Raw genomic sequence first — 16,386 nt, 5'->3', positions numbered from 1 at the left:
CAATATTTCATGGGATTAATAGCTAAAATGAAGCAATGTCATCCTGCTTCTAAATTTGTTATCTGCCAGCTCCTGAGTGTTTTTTAATAACTCTTTTTTTGCACACTAAAGGTTGACTCAAACTTTGTTTCAGATTTTCCAGTTACAATATATATATTTTCCAAAAGAATTCTACAGTTTGAACTCAGAATTAGGCCATAATCCCAGGGCCACTCCAAAGTCTGACAACCCAGGACTGAAAAAGAACATCAAATGTCTCTTGTTCAGGAAAAAAGTGTCCTCTGGATCAACATTAGCCAGGCACACTTTGTCACAACAGGATCATTAAAATATTTAATTTGATCTTTTTCTGAGCACATGTAACTTCCCCTCCCCTCAAAATTAAAGTCACAGAAGAATGATAACCATCACTGTTTAAAATAAAAAGGTTTGAAAGAGACAAAGTTAGGCTATATTTTACAGGGAAATGCAATTTTTAGAAATAAATATGTAAATAGTAGTTATCATAATCCATAGGAAAATGCCTTAGATTTAGTTAGAAAGAAAGATAGGAAGCATAACATCACTGAAATAAGAGGAGATATTGGCAGGAATGAACAGGATAAGGAGAATATACACAGTACTTTCATAGTTCCAGTGCATGAATGTGGTGAACTATGAGTTGAAATCCATCTAATTGGCACAGAATTCCAAACGAAGCCACACTGCAGGTATCGCTTCTGGACGTCCATGTTCAGGGTAACTTTCTGACACTAACAAAACATAATTTAACAAAGAAAAGAACATATTAATGAAGCAAATAGCTAAAAAGTGGAGGAGATCATGCTGGGGAAATGTTTATAGAGGAATTTAAGAGATATTTGAATAGTGGTAAAAGATTAAGATCACACAGAGAAGATACATAGTAATAGAAGATGATGCCTTCTGGGTTACTTTAGCTTTTCTAGTTGGTGGAATAGGAGGTAATCCAGGCTGTAAATGACTGTGGTAATCCAGTGTGAGAGACACACTGTAGATTTTATTCAATTAATGTTATGAGTTCTGATAATATGCCTGACTGTTCAAAAAATTTGAAGATGTTTCTGCCTTAGTTATCTCCTTGCTACTTCCAGGAAAGGATTCCATTCAAAGGGCCTAAGATAAATAGAAGTGAAATTGTATATATATATATACACACATATATATATGTATATACATATACATACATATACATATATATATAATCTATAACATATAAATAAGTATGTATGCAAATCACAATTATTTTAAGAATTTAGAGAGATGAGTAGGGAGATCATAATGAGTACAGGAAAATGAGGATATTACAGGAAAAAAAGTATCATTGCTTAGTTATTTTCCCTAGATAAAATTTAAATTTACCAAGAATTGGGACTACCTTATCATATATATATTTTGTGCCATTATATTACTTGCCATAGGATTCAAGTTAAAATAAATTCTCAGTGAATATATGATTAATATTTTCTTTAAACTTACTAGAGTTTTTTTGCAAGAGATTTTTTTTTATTTTAGCAAGTCATCTTTTGACTTTAGTCAAAAAGAGCATGAAAGATAGGTGGTTTTGTAGAACAGTTTATCTATTTGACTTTGCTGTCTCAATGATTGAAAGTAAATTTCCAATGGATTTGCATGTTTTATTGCAGTAAATCAAATAGAACAAAGAGTAAGAAACATCAATACATCTGAGGTTTCTTCATATTTGTTTCATTAATTTATTCATACTCATTGAATTCTAGTATATAACTGACCTCCTGAGTTATAGATAAAAGTGCATCCCAGTCCTGATAGTTCCTGGCTTATTGTTACCATACCCTAGTTTATAAAATTTGTTATTATTATCGTGTTCTTACTTGTAGTTTCAATATTTCCAATGCCAGATTTACTCAAATCGGTTCAGTTCAGTTCAATCAGTCGTGTCCAACTCTTTGAGACCCCATGGACTGCAGCATGCCAGCCTTCCCTGTCCATCACTAACTTCCTGAAAGTTACTAAAACTCATGTCCGTTGAGTCAATGAGGCCATACAAACATCTCATCCTCTCTCATTCCCATCTCCTCCCACCTTCAATCTTTCCCAGTATCACAGTCTTCTCCAATGAGTCAGTTGTACACATCAGGTCGAAAGTATTGGAGTTTCAACTTCAGCATCAGTCTTTCCAAAGAATATTCAGGACAGATTTCCTTAGGATTGACAGGTTGGATCTCCTTGCAATCCAAGAGAATCTCAAAGTCTTCTCCAACACCACAGTCGAAAGCATCAGTTCTTCAGTGCTCAACTTTCTTTATAGTCCAACTCTCACATCTACACACAACTATTGGAAAAACCGTGGTTTTGACTAGATGGGCCTTTATTGGCAGAGAAGTGTCTCTGCTTTTTGATATGCTCTCTAGTTTGGTTATAGCTTTTCTTCCAAGAAGCAAGCATCTTATAATTTAAGGCTGCAGTCACCATAGCAGTGATTTTGGAGTCCCCCTCTCCAAATAAAATATCTCACTGTTTCCATTGTTTCCCCATCTATTTGCCATGAAATGATGTGACTGGATGCCCATGATCTTAGTTTTCTGAATGCTGAGTTTCAAACCAAAATTTTCACTCTCCTCTTTCACATTCATTAAGAAGCTCTTTAGTTCTTCACTTTCTGCCATAAGGGTGGAGTCATCTGCATATTTGAGGTTACTGATATTTCTCGCGGCAATCTTGATTCTAGCTTCTGCTTCATCCAGTCCAGCATTTCTCATAATGTACTCTGCATAAAAGTTAAATAAGCAGGGTGACAATATACAGCCTTGACGTACTCCTTTTCCTATTTGGAACCAGTTTGTTCCATGTCCAGTTCTAACCATTGCTTTTTGACCTGCCTACAGATTTCTTAAGAGTCAGGTCATGTGGTCTGGTATTCCCATCTCTTGAAGAATTTCCCACAGTTTATTGTGATCCACACAGTCAAAGGCTTTGGCATAGTCAATAATGCAGAAATAGATGTTTTTCTGGAACTCTCTTGCTTTTTTGATGAACCAGTGAATGATGGGAATGTGATCTCTGGTTCCTCTGCCTTTTCTAAAACCAGCTTGAACATCTGGAAGTTCACGGTTCATATATTGTTGAAGCATGACTTGGAGAATTTTGAGCATTACTTTACTAGAGTGTGAGATGTGTGCAATTGTGCGGTAGTTTAAGCATTCTTTGGCATTACCTTTCTTAGAGACTGGAATGAAAACTCACCTTTTCTAGTCCTGTGGCCACTGCTGAGTTTTCCATATTTACTAGCATACTGAGTTCAGCAGTTTCACAGCATCATCTTTTATGATTTAAAATAGCTCAACTGGAATTCCATCACTTCCACCAGCTTTATTCATAGTGATGCTTCCTAAGGCCCACTTGACTTCACATTCCAGGATTAGTTGCTCTGGGTGAGTCATCACACCATCGTGATTATCTGGGGAGTGAAGTTTTTTTTTTTTTTTGGTACAGATCTTCTGTGTATTCCTGCCACCTCTTAATATTTTGTGCTTCTGTTAGGTCCATACCATTTCTGTCCTTTATTGAGCCTATCTTTGCATGAAATGTTCCCTTGATATCTCTAATTTTCTTGACGAGATCTCTAGTTTTTCCCATTCTGTTTTCCTCTATAGCTTTGCACTGATCACTGTGGAAGGCTTTCTTATCACTCCTTTCTATTCTTTGGAACTCTGCATTCAAATGGGTATATCTTTCCTTTTCTCTTTGGCTTTTCACTTCTCTTCTCCCAGCTATTTGTAAGGCCTCCTCAGACAGCCATGTTGCTTTTTTGCATTTCTTTTTCTTGGAGATCGTCTTGGTCCCTGTCTCCTGTACAATGTCACAAAACTCCATCCATAGTTCATCTGGCACTCTGTCTATCAGATCTAGTCCCTTAAAACTATTTCTCACTTCCACTGTATAATCGTTAGGAATTTGATTTAGGTCATACCTGGATGGTCTAGTGGTTTTCCCTACTTTCTCAATTTAAGTCTGAATTTGCCAATAAGGTATTCATGATCTCAGCCACAGTCAGCTACCAGTCTTGTTTTTGCTGACCATATAGAGCTTTTCCATCTTTGGCTGCAAAGAATATAATCAATCTGATTTTGGTGTTGACCATCTGGTGATGTCCATGTGTAGAGTCTTCTCTTGTGTTGTTGGAAGAGGGTGTTTGCTCTGACCAGTGCGTTCTCTTGGCAAAACTCTATTAGCCTTTGCCCTGCTTCAATCCGTACTCCAAGGCCAAATTTGCCTGTTACTCCAGGTGTTTCTTGACTTCCTACTTTAGCATTCCAGTCCCCTATATTGAAAAGGACATATTTTTTGGATGTTATTTCTAAAAGGTCTTGTAGGTCTTCATAGAACCATTCAATTTCAGCTTCTTCAGTATTACTGGTCAGGGCATGGACTTGGATTACTCTAATATTGAATGGTTTGCCTTGGAAAGGAACATAGGTCATTCTGTCATTTTTAAGATTGCATCCAAGTACTTCATTTTGGACTCTTTTGTGGACTATGTTGCCTACTCCATTTCTTCCAAGGGATCCTTGCCAAAATAGTAGATATAATGGTCATCTGAGTTAAATTCACCCATTCCAGTTCATTTTAGTTTGCTGATTCCTAAAATGTCAATGTTCATTTTTGCCATCACCTTTTTGACCACTTCCAATTTTCCTTGACTCATGGACCTAACATTGCAGGTTCCTATGCAATATTGCTCTTTACCACATCAGACCTCGCTTCTATCATCAGTCACATCCACAACTGGGTTCTGTTTTTGCTTTGGCTCCATCCCTTCATTCTTTCTGGAGTTATTTCTCCACTGATCTCCAGTAGCATATTGGGCACCTACTGACCTAGAGGGTTCATCTTTCAGTGTCCTATCTTTTTGCCTTTTCATACTCTTCATGGGGTTCTCAAGGCAAGAATACTGAAGTGGTTTGCCATTCCCTTCTCCAGTGGACCACATTCTGTCAGACCTCTCCACCATGACCCGACCATCTTGCATGGCCCTACATGGCATAACTTAGCGTCATTGAGTTAGACAAGGCTGTGGCCCATGTGATTAGATTGTTTAGTTTTCTGTGATTGTGGTTTCAGTCTGCCCTCTAATGCCATCGCTCAGCGCCTACCCTCTTACTGGGGTTTCTCTTACCTTGGACATAGGGTACCTCCTCTCTGCCACTTGCCGCTCCAGCATCGCGAAGCCACTGCTCACAGCTCCAGTTTCTTCAGCATTACTGGTTGGGGCATAGACTTGGATTACTGTGATATTGAATGGTTTCCCTTGGAAAGGAACAGAGATCACTCTGTTATTTTTGAGGTTGAACTCAAGTACTGCATTTTGGAATTTTTTGTTTGCTACTCCATTTCTTCTAAGGGATTCTTGCCCGCCCTAGTAGATATAATGGTTATGTGAGTTAAATTTGCCCATTCTAGTCCATTTAGTTCACTGATTCTTAAAATGCCAATGTTTACTCTTGCCAACTCTTGTTGGATCATTTCCAATTTGCCTTGATTCATGGACCTAACATTCCTGGTTCCTATGCAATATTGTTTTTTTTACAGCATCAGACGTTACTTCCAGCACAAGCCACATCCACAATTGGGCATTGTTTTTGCTTTGGATCCGTCTCTTCATTCTTTCTGTAGCTATTTCTCCACTCTTCTTCAGTGGCATATTGGGCACCTGGGGAGCTCATCTTTCAGTGTTACATCTTTTTGCCTTTTCATTCTGTTCATGGAGTTTTCAAGATAAGAATACTGAAGTGGTTTGCCATTGCCTTCTCCAGTGTACCACATTTTGTCAGAACTCTCCACCATGACCCGTCCATCTTAGGTGGCCCTACACGGCATGGCTCATAGTTTCATTGACTTAGACAAGGCTGTGGTCCATGTGATCAGTTTAATTAATTTTCTGTGACTGCAGTTTTCATTATGTCTGCACTCTGAGGGATAAGGAAAAGCTTATGGAAGCTTTCTGATGAAAGAGACAGACTGGGTGAAACTGGGACTTGTTTTGATGGGTGGGGCCATTCTCAGTAAATCTTTAATACCGTTTTCTGGATTTTCTGATGGGCGGGGCTGTGTTCCCTCCCTGTTGTTTGACCTGCGACCAAACTATGGTGGAGGTAATGAAGACAATACGACCTCCTTCAAAAGGTCCCATGTAGGCACTGATACACCCAGTGCCCCTGACCAGTGACCCATTCCTCTGCCAGAGTCCTGGACACTCCCGGGCAAGTCTGGGTCAATCTCTTGTGGGGTCACTGCTCCCTCCTCCTGGGTCCTGGTGTGCAAAAGGTTTTGTTTGTGCCCTCCAAGTTACTGTTTTCCCCAGTCCTGTATGAGTTCTGTAATCAAATCTCACTGGCCTCCAAAGTCAAACTCCCTGGAGAGTCTCAGTCCCTTTGCCAGATTCCCAGGTTGGGAAATCTGTTGTGGGACCTAGAACTTTCTTAGCAGTGCAAGAATTTATTTGGTATAATTGTTCTGCAGTTTGTGGGTCGTCTGCTCAGCAACTGTATGGTGGGATTAATGGCGAACTCCTCCAAGAGGGCTTATGCCACAACCAGGATTGCTGCAGCCAGAGCCCCTGCCCCTGAGGCAGGCCACTGCTGACCTGTACCTCCACAGGAGACACTCAGACACTCAAAAGCAGGTCTGTCTCAGTCTCTGTAGGGTCTCCCGGTGAACACTAGGTTTTGTTTGAGCCCTCTGAGTGTCTCTGGTGGTTATGGGTTTGATTCTAAATTCTATTTCACCCCTCCCACCATCTTGCTGGAGAAATATCAATAACCTCAGATATACAGATGACACCACCCTTATGGCAGAAAGTGAAGAGGAACTAAAAAACCTCTTGATGAAAGTGAAAGAGGAGAGTGAAAAAGTTGGCTTAAAGCGTAACATTCAGACAACTATCATGGCATCTGGTCCCATCACCTCATGGGAAATAGATGGGGAGACAGTGGAAACAGTGTCAGACTTTATTTTTTTGGGGCTCCAAAATCACTGCAGATGGTGACTGCAGCCATGAAATTAAAAGATGCTTACCCCTTGGAAAGAAAGTTATGACCAACCTAGACAGTATATTAAAAAGCAGAGACATTGTTTTGCCAAAAGGTCCATCTGGTCAAGGCTATGGTTTTTCCAGTGGTCATGTATGGATGTGAGAGTTGGACTGTGAAGAAAGCTGAGCGCCCCAAAATTGATGCTTTTGAACTTTGGTGTTGGAGAAGACTCTTGAGAGTCCCTTGAACTGCAAGGAGATCTAACTAGTCCATCTTGAAGGAGATAAGACCTGGGTGTTCATTGGAAGGACTGAGGCTGAAACTCCAGTACTTTGGCCACCTCATGCGAAGAGTTGACTCATTGGAAAAGACCCTGATGCTGGGAGGGATTGGGGGCAGGAGGAGAAGGGGACGACAGAGGATGAGATGGCTGGATGGCATCAACGACTCCATGGGCATGAGTTTGAGTAAACTCCGGGAGTTGGTGATGGACAGGGAGGCCTGGTGTGTTGCGATTCATGGGGTCGCAAAGAGTCGGACATGACTGAGCGACTGAACTGAACTGAACTAAACCATCTTACTGGGGCTTATCCTTTGCCCTTGGGCATAGGGTATCTTTTCTCGGTGGGATCCAACATTCTCCTGTCAATGGTTGTTCAGCAGCAAGTTGTAATTTTGGAGTTTTCACAGGAGAAGATGAGCTCACGTCCTTCTACTCATCTCCAGCATTGCAAGAGGATTCTTTACCAGAGGAACCAAAGGGAAGCCCATTTACTCAACTAAGAATCCTAAATTTTTAAGAAACCTATAGTATATGGGATTCTGCAAGTTTATGCTCTTTTGTGATTTCTTCCAGAGAATTAAACATTCTTCTTATAGGATTTTATCTTATCTACCCAGGTGTTCCTGTAAAACTTGAATTAGACTATCTCCTTAGTTTAGCCGTTTTCAGGCTGATTCATAAAAAGAAATGAACAACAATAATTCCAGCACATGTTCTCCATTGTAAAATTAGATTGCATAATATATTGCTTTAGCTCATGAAGATGGATTCTGTCCTTCAAAAAGATACATTGAACAAAGTCACACATGTCAAAAAGACATTTGTGTAAATGAAGATGTAAGAACTTATTTTTTCACCTCTACTATCTCAAAGATTACAAAATTAACTGCACTTACAATATCTAAAATTTTTGTTGATTGGGAAAACTGTTATGTTTGAAGACACAACATATGACTAAAATTATTTTTAAATATCTCAATGAAATGCCTTAAACATTATGTATAAAAGCAGGCCCAAAAGGTTCCAACTTGTTTACCTGTGGAAACATTTCAAATATAATATACTTGCCAAATTGAGCAAATGAAACATTCTGACAAATCATTTAGTTACTCTGCATTTGGGATTCTAATTTTTGTTTCACTGTTAAAAAAAAAAAAGCAACTACATAGGTGATAATGATAATAGGTTTTTTTGTCTTGCAGTGAAGTTCCTCTGAGTCTTTTGCTCTTTGCATGTAAAGTTACATTTACTCTCTCAGCTGAATTAGTTTAATAAAACTTAGTGGAAAATCTTCAAACCTAATGAAGCACTCTAAAACGTAAAACATAGACAACCAAAGGTTGGACTACAGCTATAGACTTCCCTGCCACATACACTCAAAAAAAAAAAAAAAAAAGAAGAAGGAATCAGATTAGAGCATAAATTTTATCACAGTGAATATTTAGAAGAAAATTGAAGTTCAGTTGATGAAATATATAGTGTTTTCCACCCTTCACTGAGAATAAGCTTTTCTATAATTTGAATTATACATACACAGATAAATATATATATGTATTTATGATGTATTTCACAAATCCTGTGTGCATTTAAAAGCTCAGCTGCACAGGCTTCACTGAATAAATTATTGTTTTGTGTTGTGTTAGGACCAAAAAGAGCGTTGAAGTTTGAGATGCTCATGCGTGACCGAATGTTATGGATTCCCAAAGACTGTAGAAGGCGAGGCTAAGCTAAAGGCAATTGACATTATCACAGAGTTTAAAATCCAATTGCATGGACTTTTCTGAAGTTCAGATTGTCACACGATCTCTCTTTGTGAAAGCATCTCTGTTAGATTTAATTTACAAAGAGATTTAATGCCACATTACAATAAATAAATATAGTGAAGAGGGACAATGAAAACTAAATTAAGATAAAATGTACCTGAAAGACATTTGACTTATATAAAACACTAATAAATCAGCATAAGGTCAGTAAAAAAATGATGATGTATTTTGAATTACAGATTTTTTAAAAAGAAATACAAATTCTAAACCAAAGGATCCAGATCAACAAAGGGTATTAATGCTAAATATATTGTTTTAATATAAGACAAAAGTTTTTTTAAATTTTTTTCCATTTATTTTTATTAGTTGGAGGCTAATTACTTTACAATATTGTAGTGGTTTTTGTCATACATTGACATGAATCAGCCATGGATTTACCTGTATTCCCCAGCCCAATCCCCCCTCTCACCTCCCTCTCTACCCGATACCTTTGGCTCGACAAAAGTTTTAATTAGTGACATGGTACTAAATTTTAATTTTAATTACTCAGCATGGTTCTGAAGATAAGTAGTTTAACCAGAGAGTTTGTAATGTGTGGTCTTGATACACAACCTCTAAAACTTCAGTATCCTCACCGGAAAATGAGAGCTACTGTAAATTTCCCCATACACATTGTGGGTTGGGGCATCCTATGAAAAAATTATTGTTTAGATGGGAAATTGTGTCCACTCTTTGCAACCCCACGGACTGGAGCACGCCAGGCTCCCCTACCCCCTACTCCACTCTCTTCTGGAGTTTGCTCAGATTCGGGTCCATTGAGCTGTAGATGCTATCTAAGCATTCAACATCTGATGCCCACTTCTCCTTTTGCTCTCAATTATTTAGTGAAAAAACAGACATAAGATATTTTAAAACTGGAAAGTCATGAATAATTTAGTTGACATTTTGTTATTATTATTTTTCTCCAGCCCTGAATAGCAACAAAATATATGATGCCTTTCAAGATACTGTTTATATGTTTATATGCCTTTCAAGATAAAGTTTATCAATTATAAACATGTTTTATATGCAGTATTGGGGGCTTCCCTGGTAGCTCAGCTGGTAAAGAATCTGCCTGCAATACAGGAGACTCCAATTTGATTCCTGAGTCTGGAAGATCCCCTGGAGAATGGATAGGCTACCCACTCCAGTATTCTTGGGCTTCCCTTGTGGCTCAGCTGGTAAAGAATCCAGCTGCACTGTGGGAGGCCTGGGTTCAATCCCTGGGTTGGGAAGATTCCTTGGAGAAGGGAAAGGCTATCCACTTCAGAATTCTGGCCTGGAGAATTCCATAAACCATATAGTCCATGGGGTGGACTGACTACCTTTCACTTTCACTTTCATTGTGAAAATAGGGCTTCCCAGGTAGCACTAGTAGTAAAGAACCTGCCTGCCAATGCAGAAGACATAAGAGATGCAGGTTCTATCCTTGGGTCTGGAAGGTCCACTGGAGGAGGGAAAGGCAACCCACTCCAGTATTTTTTCCTGGAGAATCCCAAGGACGGAGCAGTCTGGCATGCTACAGTTCATGGGGTCACACAGAGTTGGACATGACTGAAACAATTTAGCACACAGGTTGTGAGCATGTTATCTCTTTATGAACAGAGACAGATTGAAATATTGTTGCATTTTCTTTTAATATGTTACTCTGAGCATGCTAGTTGAAAGGAAACAAGTAAAATTTTGTGTCTGTGTGTATTTACCAACAGAAGTCTGTATGTTGTAGAGTTGGTATTCCCAGCTAAAGATTCCCTCTTGTATCTAATTTAATTCTGTTTTAAGCTTATATTTTTGGCTTGTGCTTTCTGCTGGAATATAGCTCTTCTACACATGGACTGCCATATTTGACAAGTAGGAAATCTGTTGAAGCAGTTGCTCCATATTTTGTGTTACGTACACCAGTGCTATTTCTCTGCGTGAGAAGTGACTATTACAGCTAATGCCATCAGGTAAAACACATGGATGTTGTGTGTATGCTCAGAGGCCCACATTTTAGAGGCAAAACATATCATGGTGCTTTTGATACATTGCTTTTAAAATAACTAAATACTCTCACTGATTATGGATGACTAACCCAAGATAGATGTATTGGTTTGACTATTTCATCATTACTAGGTCTAAATCCCTGAGTCAGTTTCCCAATTCATCAGTTACTAGCCAGAATTTAGGCACACACATATTTTGTTAAGAGAAATGAGTTTATAAAATACTCTAGTACTTAAGATTAAGTATATCATTTACTGCCTTAAATTTTAAAAAACAATTCTTATCTCAAGAACAGAGTATTACATAGAGCCTTTTCACCTTTTCTTTTATGCATTCATTCACTTATTATGAACTATGAATTCCTTCATATAAATTATATATTTGCTAGGTTGCGTGAATACTCTTCTTTAAAATTCCATGTAGATATATACTGAAAAGCAGTTTTGATTGAGTGTTGTGTAGTTAGTATTTTTTGTGGGGACTGTTCTTGATAGTCTTATATGTAAAATTTGCCTAGTAGGAAAGTTAAGACAATGATAGCAATATCTTTCATATCTCACACTGAATGTATAGACACTTGATATTTCTTTTTAAAATATCAGATAAATATATCAAAGAATAAATATAAAATGTATAGATTAAAATTTTGTTAGCTTTAGAATATTGCTTTATAGTAAACAGAGCACTGCCTTATGTGTTTATACATAAACACACATGCTCATTCATTCATCAATATAGAAATGAATAAATGCTTATTCACAAGTGCTTGTAACAATTCATTGTCTTTCTTCATTTGCATATTTATTCAGAAGTCACCAAAGGCTAGAACAAAGAGACTTTAGGGAAAAGACAAGTAAAATATATACATGAAAAGGCAGACCCCAGAGACCTGTTTACTCATCTTCTTCCCCGGTGGCTCAGAGGTAAAGAATCGGCCTGCAGTGCAAGAAACATGCGTTCGATCCCTGGGTCAGGAAGATCCCCTGGAGGAGGAAATGGTAATTCACTCCAGCATTCTTGCTTGGAGAATCCCATGGACAGAGGAGCCTGGTGGGCTACAGTCCATAGGGTCACAAAGAGTCAGTACATGGCAAAAACAAGTGAGCACAAAGTAGTTACAGAACTGAATACTCTTTCTATTTTCTCAGACTACCTTGGCATGCGTTCGCGTCATCATCAGCAGAGCAAAAGTGCGCTGTTCCCTCTCTTGCATGCAAAAACAACTGGGCTCAGAGAATTAAATGGCTTCCTCAAGGTCCCCACAGGAATTAAATGGTAGGCTAAGAACTGAAGTCTTATCTTATTGTTTGAAGACTAATATTATTTCCAGGTATTCAGCTGTGGGCAGTTATTTATTGTTTGTACTAAAATATCTTTAGAGTAACAATAAAATTTTAGAGTACATTACCTTTAAAGAATGACATCATCAGGATTGCAATAAAGGTTGATCCTGACTTCAGTCTCTCTAATTAGATCAGTTAGCATCTATTACTAGAGGACATACTATTGTGAAAATTCTAGGGTATGGAGGTGAAGTTGAAGCACTCCCTTGACCACAGAGACCACAAAGGACTGTGTTAGCAAGGTAAGAGGAATGGCCACTCTCTGGCCACACTCTCTTGCCTCCAGGCTGGTGCCAGCAACCCCAAGAGGGCCATTCTTTCTCCAGTGGGAAGGAGAGGGACCCAGGCAGGCATCCAGACCCCTCCACGCTGTGGCTTGCTTCCCAGGGGGCCCAGGCAGGTCTTCATGAGGATCAGAGGGGCAGGAATTTATGGAGTTTGAATATTAGAGATCAGATTGCGATGGGAAAGAAGGTTGGACATACAACATCTAGAACTCAGACCTTGGCAGACAATTCACAGCAGCACCCAGGCAAAATCCCAGCCAGCAGGTTTGCACATCTAGAGAGCCAAGATGATGGGCTCATCTGACCAGGGAATGTGGTGTATAGTCCCTCGGGTGCCCAAACGAAAAACCTTGCTGGCCTTGGAGCCTGATCTGCCTCTTCACCCAGAAAGGGAAGGTAGTTAATATCCCTGCCCACTGCTGAATTCAGTCCTCAGCCCTGTGTAACTAGAAAACCTGGCCAGACTGCCAGGGAAGCTATGTGACCCACATCACTCCAGCAGAGAGCCCAGCCAGTAAACCAGTGGCTCAAAGAATGAAATCCTTTTCAGCCTAGGCATCTGTTCTGTGTCCTCATCCAGAAAAGAAAGTCAGTTCATTCAACATACACAAATAGAAAAATGTGATATGTCATATTGATAGAATGACATATAAACATCATATGATCATCTTAATTATTGCTGGAAAAGTGTTTGAGAAAATTCAACATCTATGTTTGATAAAAACTCTCAACAAATTAGATATAGAAGTAACACACATCAACATAATAAAGACCATATACGACAAGCACACATCTCACATCAGACTTAGTGGCGAAAGATTAAAAGCTCTTTTTTACTAAGACCAGGAATAAGGTAAGGGTGCCCACTTTCACCAGTCCTATTCAACATAGTACAGAAGTTGTAACCAAGCAATCACGTAAGGAAAAGAGAAGTCATTAGAATTAGACCAGAGAAGTAAAATTGTCTCTATTTGCAGTTGACAGAATTTTATACATAAAAGATCCTAAAGGCTCCACTAAAAACCTGTTAGGTCTAATCAGTAAGTTCAGTAAATTTTTAAGATACAAAATCAACATACACAAATTAATAACATTTCTATACACTAGCAATTGATTTACTGAAAATTGAATGCAATCTCATTTATAGTAGCATCAAAAATAAGAATAAATTTATGGAAGGAGGTAAAAATTATAAGGCATTGATGAACAGAATTGAAAAAAATAAGTATAGACATATCCTGTGTTCATGGAATTTTTTTTTGTCCCATTGTATCATTTTGCTACTTTGTCAAAGAGTACACTTATGTGGGTCTATTTCTAAGTGACTTTTTTCTTGAGTCTTAGTTTCCCTTTAAGTTCAGCTGTTTTCTTATTACTTCTCTTCCTTTCTTGTTTCATATAATCCAGTTTCTCAAATTTCACAATGTGAAAAGTAGATGCTTTCTAGTATTTATTCTATGTTCAATGTTAAATCTATTTCAAAATACAGTAATTGTATATTGATGGTGTGAAAGTTACACTTTATTTTGTAGGTACTCATTCTTGTTTTTTCCCCATTTTTCCTGTTTATACATCTGTGAATGATGAAAACACTATACAGACCTATTTTCAAAAATAGGCCTATGGATTACCTTGTCTTCACTTCTTAAACATGAGTCTGCTTTAAGTATTCTCCTTATGGATAATGTATTGCAAGTTGGCAAATGTGCACAGCAAACTATCCTGTGTTTTTGCAAAGATGTGCATTTAATATCTAGATCAGTGCCCATAAAAAACGATCTGTGTATTTTCTCTCCCAAACTGTTCATGACTGGATTTCATTTCTGAATAATATAAAGTAGCCTGTAGTTTTAGTTGTGTCTCTCGATTTTAAAAAGTAACTGAAAAGTAAAAATCCCAGAGTATATTGTTACTAAAAGTTATTCAGCTGCAGTCTTTTCACTGTGACAATCTATGTAGGAAACAACTTGTCTCCTTATGTAAATACCAGCTTTATCGGTGGAAATCAATTTCTCAGCAAGTTATTTACTGGATAATGAAAAGATGCAATGGTCCTGGCTAGTCTTAAGAAAAAAAAAAATAGCTAAAACTAATTATAAAGAATGATGCAGTGAATATAAAGATACATATATATTTTAGAACTAGTGTTTTTCTTTTCTTTGAATAAATACCAGAAAGTTGGATAGCTGGATCATATCATAGATTTAAAAAAAAAAAGCCTCTTATCACACACTGGTACAGGATGAAGATGGATGTGTGAGGATGAATGCAGTCAAATGTCTGTAAGATACAGAAATGCAAAGGCATTGGGTGAATAGAATGAAATAATCTATTAGATTCCAATTCATCCTTCTTGGTTCTACTATTTTCCTTAGGGTTCCTGGCAAATTGATACAGGATAGGCTTTGAGGCAGATAACCTTGGTTTGCATAAAAAGCCTTCCCACTTTCTAGCAGTATGGCCTAGAATAATGTTTGTTTGTTTATACCATTTTCTACCACAATATTCTTATCTGCTAAGTAAACTTGGTAATTGTATCTACTTCATGAAGACTAAAGTCATCTATGCATGCTAAAAAAAGCTAATATTTATAAAATGTTAGTTACTGGCACACCATATATTTTAAATTATTTAACATTTGTTTAATACATATAAATAAATATCTATCATAGATATTTACTCAACTTTGTCAGTGGTAAATTAAAAGGTTAGATCAGATTTTCCTCAATGATATTTAAAGTCAAACATCTAACAGGCACTTATTGATATGTTTATTTAACATATAAATATATGATAGGAGCCAAAACCAAAGGAGCCAGCTCCTTTGGTTTTGGCTCCTATCATATAATATTTTTTTATCAGATCTGTCTACATCTTTCAGATATTTACCTGATTATTTTCCAAGAAAAGTTCCTGAAACATCAACCCTTTAAACTCTTTTTTAATTCCTTTTTGAGTTATACCTCATAAAATAGCCATTGTAACACCCAAGGCAGTGACTTTTTTCTTTCTATTTCCTGCAGCCTATTTTCCAAGCAGAAAATTATTTCAAATGAAGCACATATAGGATGGGGCTACATGGGGAGAACTGTAAATAGAGTGTATGGAATCTAAAAATGTTGCACAGAGATATGGAGGTAAATATTCAAAATAAAGAGGTTCTTCAGGGAGTTCACAACATCAATCAAAAATTACCTGGCACTCTCTTTTTCAAAAACTAAGGTTGCATATATTCATCACTGGTACCAAATTCCTCACATATCCAATTCTTTTTGCATGCATGATAAGTCATTTAACCCCATGGACTGTAGTCTGCCAGGCTCCTCTGTTCATGTCTTCCTCCAAGCAAAAATACTGGAGTGGGTTACCATTTCATCCTGCAGGGGATCTTCCCAACCCAGGGATCCAACCTGTGTCTCCTGCATTGCAGGCGGATACTTTACAGCTGAGCCATAAAAAAATTCGTGTATGTATAATGCTTTTACTTAATTGGTCTAGGAAAAAAATCTTTGAAATATTATTTCTTGAACTGATATGAGATGATTATTTTCCCTGTCAAGTTTTTATTTTCTCTTTTAAGGTCTTGGGAGCAAACTCTTCAAGATTGTTTTGGTTTCTATGTTTCTTAATGAAGATGGTAATGAGAGTTTTCTC

The sequence above is a fragment of the Cervus canadensis genome, chromosome 13 (assembly GCF_019320065.1).
Source record: "Cervus canadensis isolate Bull #8, Minnesota chromosome 13, ASM1932006v1, whole genome shotgun sequence".
Lineage (NCBI taxonomy): Eukaryota > Metazoa > Chordata > Mammalia > Artiodactyla > Cervidae > Cervus > Cervus canadensis.
Note: the sequence above shows the minus strand (reverse complement) of the source record.